The sequence below is a fragment of the Pseudonaja textilis genome, chromosome Z (genome assembly GCF_049901715.1).
Source record: "Pseudonaja textilis isolate UNSWEBS1 chromosome Z, rPseTex1.2, whole genome shotgun sequence".
Lineage (NCBI taxonomy): Eukaryota > Metazoa > Chordata > Lepidosauria > Squamata > Elapidae > Pseudonaja > Pseudonaja textilis.
This window is the reverse complement of record NC_142008.1, coordinates 107,767,579-107,776,001: the sequence shown is the minus strand read 5'-3', so window position 1 is coordinate 107,776,001 and position 8,423 is coordinate 107,767,579. Positions and strand designations below refer to the sequence as shown.

The window sequence follows — 8,423 nt, the reverse complement described above, 5'->3', positions numbered from 1 at the left end:
GTGCCCTTCAAATGACTTGATTTTATTCTACAAAGTGTGTTTTATGAAGAAATCATGAAACATATAGCATAGATTTCCCCCAAAATCTACCTTATTTGAAGAAAGACTAAAATATTTTAATATAGGAGCAGTTTTAAAACACTTTGAAAATGAATGAGCTAAAGATCCTAAATAATTATGTATTATAGTGAAACACATAGTTATTTTATTTCCTTACTAAATGTTCCTTCCTGTTCATCTCAGGTCTCAATAGAATGATATAGCATTTGGGAAAAAATATACACCCTAATAAACCAACACTAGAAGATAAGATAGAAAAGATCCCCACAACTACCATGTATTTCCCTTTGGTACTCAGGTAGGTTGGAATAAATGTCAGCCAAACACTGCAAAAGACCAACATGCTGAAAGTGATGAACTTGACCTCATTGAAACTGCTTGGAAGCTTCCTGGCTTGGAAAGCAATGTTAAAGCTGACACTGGCCAGGAAGCCCATGTAACCCAGGACATAGTAAAACATGATCACGGAGCCTTTGTTGCATTCCATTATGATTTCTCCCTCCAGTGAGCGCAGGTCTGTATCTGGGAAAGGAGGAGAAGTACTCAGCCAAATTGTGCAAATCACCACCTGAATGAAGAACCCAAAAGGACAATAGAATTGGCCAGTCTTTTCCCTACCCATTTCTTCATTCCAGAGCCTGGTTTAGTTGCCATAAATGCCAGAACCACTGTCATGGTTTTTGCCAATACAGAGGAAAGGGCCACTGAGAAGATAACACCAAAAGTTGTTTGCCGTAAAAGACAAGTCATCTTTTCAGGTCTACCCATGAAGAGGAAGGAGCAGAGGAAACAGAAAAAAGTGAAAGGAGAAGGATACAAGTGAGGCTCTGATTATTAGCTTTGACAATTGGAGTTTCTCGGTGTATCCAAAAGACTCCAAGAACAAGGACTGTAAGCAAAGAGAAAACAATAGCCATTGTAATAAAGAGGATTCCCAAAGGTTCATTAGAAAAGAGATAAGTAAAAACTTTGGGAATACATTGGTTTTGCATATTATTGGGGTACTGATTTTCTGGACCTTTCCAGCACACATCTGTATCTGGAAAAAAATATTTGAAATACTCCAAAACTGTTAGTAATATAGAATATTTTAGTTTCCTTTATTGTTATTGCACCTCGTATAACAAAATTAAATACCATCTTCAGTGTACATTATGACTATGAAAATAAACACAAACACACATCCTCCACATTCTATACATTGAATTGGAAACCCTTGATATTGCCTTAATATTGTACCATATTAATATAGTACAAGAGAGCGTATATAGACTATTATTAATATTGATACTGATATATGTCACCTAGTTTGTCAAGATAGAATAGGAATTTTCATTTGAGTACAAAAATATGTTTTTTGAAAAAATTGCATAAATAAAATGTAAAAGTGAGATTTCTCATTATACGTGGGGACAGGTAAGGGTTAACTGAAAATAAGATGCAAAGGAAAGTGTATTCTGTCCTATCTGTTCTTTTGTAAAATGAGAAAGTTATTAATAGACTCTTTATATACATTACTATTATTCCAGTTTGGAATAACAACATTTGCAAGTTCAGAAATAACTTTTGTAATAGTTAATATTAAAAGTTTAACAACCATGCTAACATATCTAATAGAGAAGAGATTTTTGTTGAACAGAATTTTTAATGAAAAAGACAGACTACATCTTTATGTTTTTGGAAATGTAACAATAGTAATGTTTCACTGAAAGTTGTCTTTCTGTTATAAGCTTTATATTAGTTGCAGATATCTTTTTGAATTACATATTCATTTCATGGAAACTAATAGCTGAACTGTGGAAATAAATTCTCCATTTTATATGTTTTGCTTAGACACTAGTCTTTCAACACTGGAAGGATAAATATATGGCCCAGCGTACTCAATTAATTTAAAACCTGATGTTGCCTTTAAATTCCCTTAAAATTAATTTATACACTGCTGCTTACATAGAATATGACAGCTTAAAAAGTGTTAATTCACAATTTTAGTTATGAATACAGACACATGAGAAGCAGAGAGATACATAAGAGAGCAGAAGAAAGTCAGAAAGGAGTGATTATCACGTGGGATGTTTTTTGTTTATATGTTTGGGGTTTTTTTGCTGTTGTTCATGTGGTTGTACTTAAAAGATTTCTTTCATTTTCTTTTCTTTTGTTATTTTTCTCTTGTTCATGTTCCTGTACTTAAAGAAAAAAGGGCCATGAGTTGGATTTTTGCTGGTCAGTTAGCCAAAGTCCTAACCTCTTTTTCCCCTACCTATTTTGTTAGAGACCTGCCCTTCTGGACATGGCACACAATCAAAGCAGAAAAATTTATCTCCTGCCTTCTTCTTTCTGCTTGAGCCTAGATCACAATGGTCATTACAAAGAGAGATAGGCAGCGCCTTAAAAGAAATACATATAAGAGAATAAAATGATAAAATACTTGCATCAATAGAGCTTTCCAAAACAAAAAACCCACAACTGTGATGAAGGAGAAAATAGAACTCTTCAATGAATGGGAAGGAAATGGCAAAAAGTTTTTTCTCCACTGGATCTGAACATTTTTTCTTGCTCCTAATGCTATTTCTAAATCTGAGAAAATGCAAACATAGATGTCAAGTTTCTGTTTGGGTCAGAATATTCCAATGTAGAAAATGTTATACCTCATCATCTTGAAAAGCTCCAAAACATCAAAGCCTCAATACCTTCAAATACTTTCATGCATTTGTCAATTGTTCCAAAGAATGCTTTACTTTTGTTGTTATTTGAAAATCTGCAGCCTTTTCTCACCTGGTTAAAGCCCCTGTGCCATACAATTTGATTGTCATTAAGGTTTAATTCTCTGCCTGGTGGAGCTTGTGGTTCCAATGTTCCAACCTTGACTCGAGAAAAGTAATCAATTCTCTGTTTTCATCAAATGCAATAGTGTCTCCCATACTGTTTTTGAACACGGTGCTTTTCAAGATAGAGTGAAACTGTATGTGAAAAAATAACATTTATTTGAAATCACAACAACTATAGGAAACCTTTCAAACAGGACTATCCTGCTTTGAAAAATACAAATAAGGATTTTGGGTGTCATGGATGATATTTGTATTTTTGTGTGTGCAAGTGTTTGCATATTCTATATGCACACATTTGACTCAGTGTTGATTCCTGATGACTGCATGGAAAGTTCCTACAAGTCCTGCAATTTTCTTAGCAAGATTTCAGAGATTTCTAACTGCCTCTTTTCTAAAGCTGAGAGACAATAATTGGCCCAAGATCACTAACTGGCTTTGAGCCTTGACAGATGCACTAAACTGGCCCTACACTAATCTTGATACGCAATCGTAACAAATTCCTCTATACCTTTCAAAATAACTACAGATTTATGGAAAAACATCAAGAACTGTGGACACAGTGAATTCTGTGGAATAAATGTCTACTTTCTCCCACTAAAAAGAAAACCTTTAAATCAGTGCTTGCATTTTTATATTAATGTCCTTAATTGAATGACTAATTGAAAACTTTTTCTCTCATAGAACAGGAACTGGTCTTCCATTCTACAGCATTTGTTCAGACAATAGTGCTATGAAACATCATTCCCAGTAGCATTATACGGGATCAGGGAAACATTATGGCCCAAATTGCATATACAACATTTGTGTATTTGAAATAAAATAAAGTACCTGCCATGGTTTTAAATTATGAAATTCTAATTGGTCTTTTCCCATTAAATGTATATATCTGGACCTGGACTTCAATAAAACATTCAAAGAATGAGCCACAATATAAATTGCATTGTAAATGTTGTAACTGTGTCCACTCATACTCATTTGAAATAATATACTTGGCAGACTCTCTAACTTTTCATTCCCAGTGCACAATAACTTGTTATCTTCATTTATACTGGAAATGAATAATGGGCACTCAAATGCCTGCTCCCAAAAATTCTGAATGAAATTGTCTTCTTTTGCCCAGGATGGCCTTACAGTGTGAAGAAATTCTTGGAATCTAGGCGGCTCTTTTGATTGAACTGCAAATGATAGAGCACCATGGAAACTCTGCAAATTCCAAAGTCTCTGAAATGGCAGTGAGCCATAGTTCCAATGGGATGTAACAATCCACACTTTACCCAAAGGTGGCAATGAAGTAAAAGATGCTAGAAGAATGATCATTCTCATGTTTTGGATGGATGGTTGTGCTCCATAGATTAAACACACTTTGACTTTATCATCCATAAAGAGTTGGTCATATCTTAACTCCATTGAAATCAAGTTTACATATTCATCCAGATATGCCTTTGGTGGTGTCCTAAGTATGAAAGAATAACAAATATTGTTTTGGGAAAACAATGGTCCAATTTTCTGCAAAAACATGTCTCCATAGTCATTATCCACAGCTATGACCCCAATCCAATTCCATTCAAAATGCTGAAGTAATTGAATAATGCCAGTGTACAGATGGATTTCATTCGGGACCATCTGGTACAAGAATGGAAATGTATTTTTGTCACTATGTAATAGGGAAAATGTTCCACAGGCAAGCTGAAAGGCAATATATAATCAGAACTATTTCATGAAAATATGAAATGGGTTCATCCTTACTCTAATTAAGGCAGAAAGTCAGCACTCCAGTGTTGCTGGAAGTTATTCAATTAGTTCATATACCTACAGTATTACATCAGTTAAAAGGGTTGCTTATATTTCTATGCCCATTTTAACTGAATGTGGAAACCCTTAAAACATAGCAGAAGATAAACAAAGCAGGCCTTTGGTGTTATGGTTTTTTGAGTTTGACCACCTGAAGGGAGGCAAGCAGCATGTAGCAGAGACAGAATATTTTCTGTAGTGGCCCAATTACTTCGAAGCTCAATATCAGTCAAGCAGCAGATAGTAATGCATTGCGATGCTCCACTATCAGCAACCCACAAATCATGGTTAACCATTGAATTGCTAGACATAGCTAAACTAACATTCTTCTTGGCCTTCTGGTGATTGCCAGTATTCTGTTGTTTTCCCTTCTTACAGAATTTAGCTATATGTCCCCTAGCCCCACAAGAAAAACATTTCCTAACAGTATACGCAGTTGAAGATAAATCCTCTTCTTGTGGTTGTTCCTTCCTCAGTTGGTCCCTTTCCAGCCGTCTTCTTGCTTGTTCTAGCAACCTTCCAGTTATGTCAGTCAATGTCAGTTTATCTCTGGTCAAGACTTACAGTGAAAATATGTAATCATCATAACTTTCATCCAATGAGGAAAGAATGATGTAAACTTGATGCAGCTCTGAAAATATCAGTTCCTTTTCATGTAACTCTTGAAAAGTTTTTTTCATGAAGTTCAAATGAGCTAACATATCTCCACCTTTCAGAAGACGTGCTCGAAACAGTTTACGTGTAAGATGTATGTGTGCACCTACACTGTCACGAACATAAATCCTCTTCAAATTCTCCCAACACCTAGCAGCAGACTCTTCTCCATGAATTTGGACTAGCTGCTGGTCACTCAGTGTTAGTCCAATTATACAAAGAGCTCGTTTGTTGTTCTGTTTAAAGTCAGCAAGCTTCTTGGCATCATCCTCATTTTCTGGATCCCATGCATTTACATCTGATGGATCTTGAACTACATTCCATAAACCTTCTCTACACAGAAGTAGACTGCACTTCATAGACCAGGAAACATAGTTTGTTCCATCCAACCGGGTTATCAGTGATAGACTTGTTGAAGTGTCTTGTGCCATCTTTACCAGGATAGTAATCCACAATTAAACAATAAACAGCTGTCTGTATACAGTACTGTGCATTCACACTAACTTTCAGTTATCTGAGCCTGGTATGGTCTGGGCCCATAACCAATGTTGAGGTAATTCCCTGTTAAGAGAATGAGCGCGTACAGGGAGACGTATTTGAGAGTAGTGTTTGAAAAATACACACACAGTACACAGATACAATGTACAGTAAATGTAGGTTTTTACTTCCAGAAAGTTTAAGCAAAGTTCAAAATAGGCAGTCCAAAGTCATTCACAGGTAAGGCAGTCCGTTTTTAGTCCAGGAATAATCCAATAACTAATTCCAGTATCAAAAACAATTCATTATCAGACTTACATCAAATCCAGTAATATCAGTCAATTAGGAAGAACGGCAACACTCTCCAAGAGAAGGAAACAGAGACTGACTCACACTCTCTTCTGAGACTAAGACTAAACAACCCAGGTTTCTGGCTCCATCTTATGGCCATTTGAGTAACCACACCCAATTGCAGTTTTTAGCATGCTCTTAAAGAGGCAATATTAAAATGTCTATCCTGGTTTATATATTTCTAACCCAAATACCTGTTAGACAACTTATATTCCTAACAATCCTCATACACTGCTACAGCATCATTTATCTTTGCGCTTATATCCTGTAACAGCTGTACATACCAAGTTACCCCTGAACAAAGTTCAGATAGAGCTATAAATTCTGCCTCTACAATAGAAATAGCTACAGTTGTTTGTTTCTGGACTTCCAATCAATTAAAGCCCCTCCAAACAATACCACAATCATAGAATTAGACTTTTTGGTTTTTACATCATTGGCATAATCACTGTCACTATAACATTTCAATTTCCATTCTTCAGATACCTGTATTTGAAGAACCAAGTTCACAGTTCCCTTCAAATACCTTTTTTATACCCATCCAATGCATTTGCATTGGTGCAGCAGTAAAGTGATTTAGGATGCTTACTGGACAAGTTATGTCTTGTCTGAACCACTGTGACAGATATAACAGGATCCTTATTGCTGACTGATGTATCTCCTGAACACAGGCTTCACTTTTGTCCTTACTCAAACTATTATAAAAATCTGTGTTGGAGCAGAATTACAATCCTTCATGTTGTATCTTTCCAACAGTTGTTCCATTTTCCTTCTTTGGCTGAGAACATAACCACCTTTGTCAGTTTTTTGTATCTCAACATTGAGATAATTTTGTATTTCACCTTTTATTTCAAAGTTTTTTCTCCAATTGGTTAGCAAATCCCCTTTTCAGTGATAAATCTTTTGCAAGGAAACAAAGATCATCCACAAATCCTAACAATTGACAATCCCCACCTTGTAATTTTCCAGTATATATGCAACTATCAACTTTGCAGTTCTTGAACCCAAGATCCTTCAAGGCACTAGCCAAACAGATATTCCAATTCCTGGCTGACTGCTTCAGCCCATAAATGGCCTTGTTCAATTTATATACAGTGTTAGGCTTTTCACTTTCATACCCTGGCACTTGAACCATATAAATTTAATTCCACATTGAGGAATGTTGTGGTGATATCAAAATGTTCAATTTTATGGCCATGTGCCACTGCCAACCCTAGTGCCAATCTTATACTTTCACTCTTCACCATTGGCACAAATATCTCATCATAACGCATGTTTTCTTCTGTGACAAACCATGTGCTACTAATCTTGCCTTCTATTGTACTTGTATTGGTAATATTGGGTAATATTCTCTTTTTGTACACCCACTTACATCCTATGGCAAAGTCATAGATGTGAACACTTTAGGTTCACCTATGGATTTCATTTTTTTGTCCAGGGCTTATTTCCACTTTACTTGTTCAAATTTGGGTAATGCCAATATTTCTTTATAGTTCCTTGGCTCATATCACACATTACACACCTTAACTTTACTAGCAGAATACCTGTCAGGTGAAATCCCTTTGTTCCATTGCTCTGACCTGCATGGCATTGACTGCTCTTCTGTGCCAACCCTCTCTTGCTTCATATTTGAGTCATCTTCTGACTCCTTCATTTGTGCTTTTTTAGTTTCTCTTCCATGAACGTTGACACCCTCACTAAGTGAGTTACTGTCATTAAGTGGATCACTGTCACTAAGTAGATCATTCCAAAAATTGACATAAATTCTGTTCCAATTTTGCTCTGCAAAACTTCCAGACCTTGAAATTATTATTTTCTTGCTTCCATTGTTAAAGTGATAGCTCTTTGAGCCAGGCTCATACCCTGTAAACCTTAGATTTCTAGCCTTTGGTTGTCCCTTTCTTCTAATTGCTTTTGGAATATGCACCCATGCAGCACTTCCAAACATCCTTAAATGTGCCGGAGATGGTTTTCTCACATATAGACTGCACATGGAATATCATTAATTGAGGAACTCCACAGCCTATTGATTAATTAATTAGTAGTCAACATGGCTTCACCCCAATATGACCTGCTCAGACCAGAATCCTCCAACAGTGAGTCCTTCATTGTTTATAAGACACCATACTGTCTCTCAGCTATACCATTCTCAGCTGCTATGTATGTATTTGTACGTCTGTGTTTTATTCCTAACTATCCCAACCACTACTGAAAACTTGCTGACATGAATTCCGTCAGTTTGCAGCTATCTGTTGTTTATATCTC

The 8,423-nt window shown here is 36.0% G+C and overlaps 1 pseudogene; it reads right to left on the bottom strand.

Annotated features, from left to right (window-relative positions):
• Window positions 1-205: 205 nt before the first annotated feature.
• LOC113452207 (vomeronasal type-2 receptor 26-like) lies at window positions 206-8,106 on the bottom strand (annotated as a pseudogene).
• Window positions 8,107-8,423: the final 317 nt, after the last annotated feature.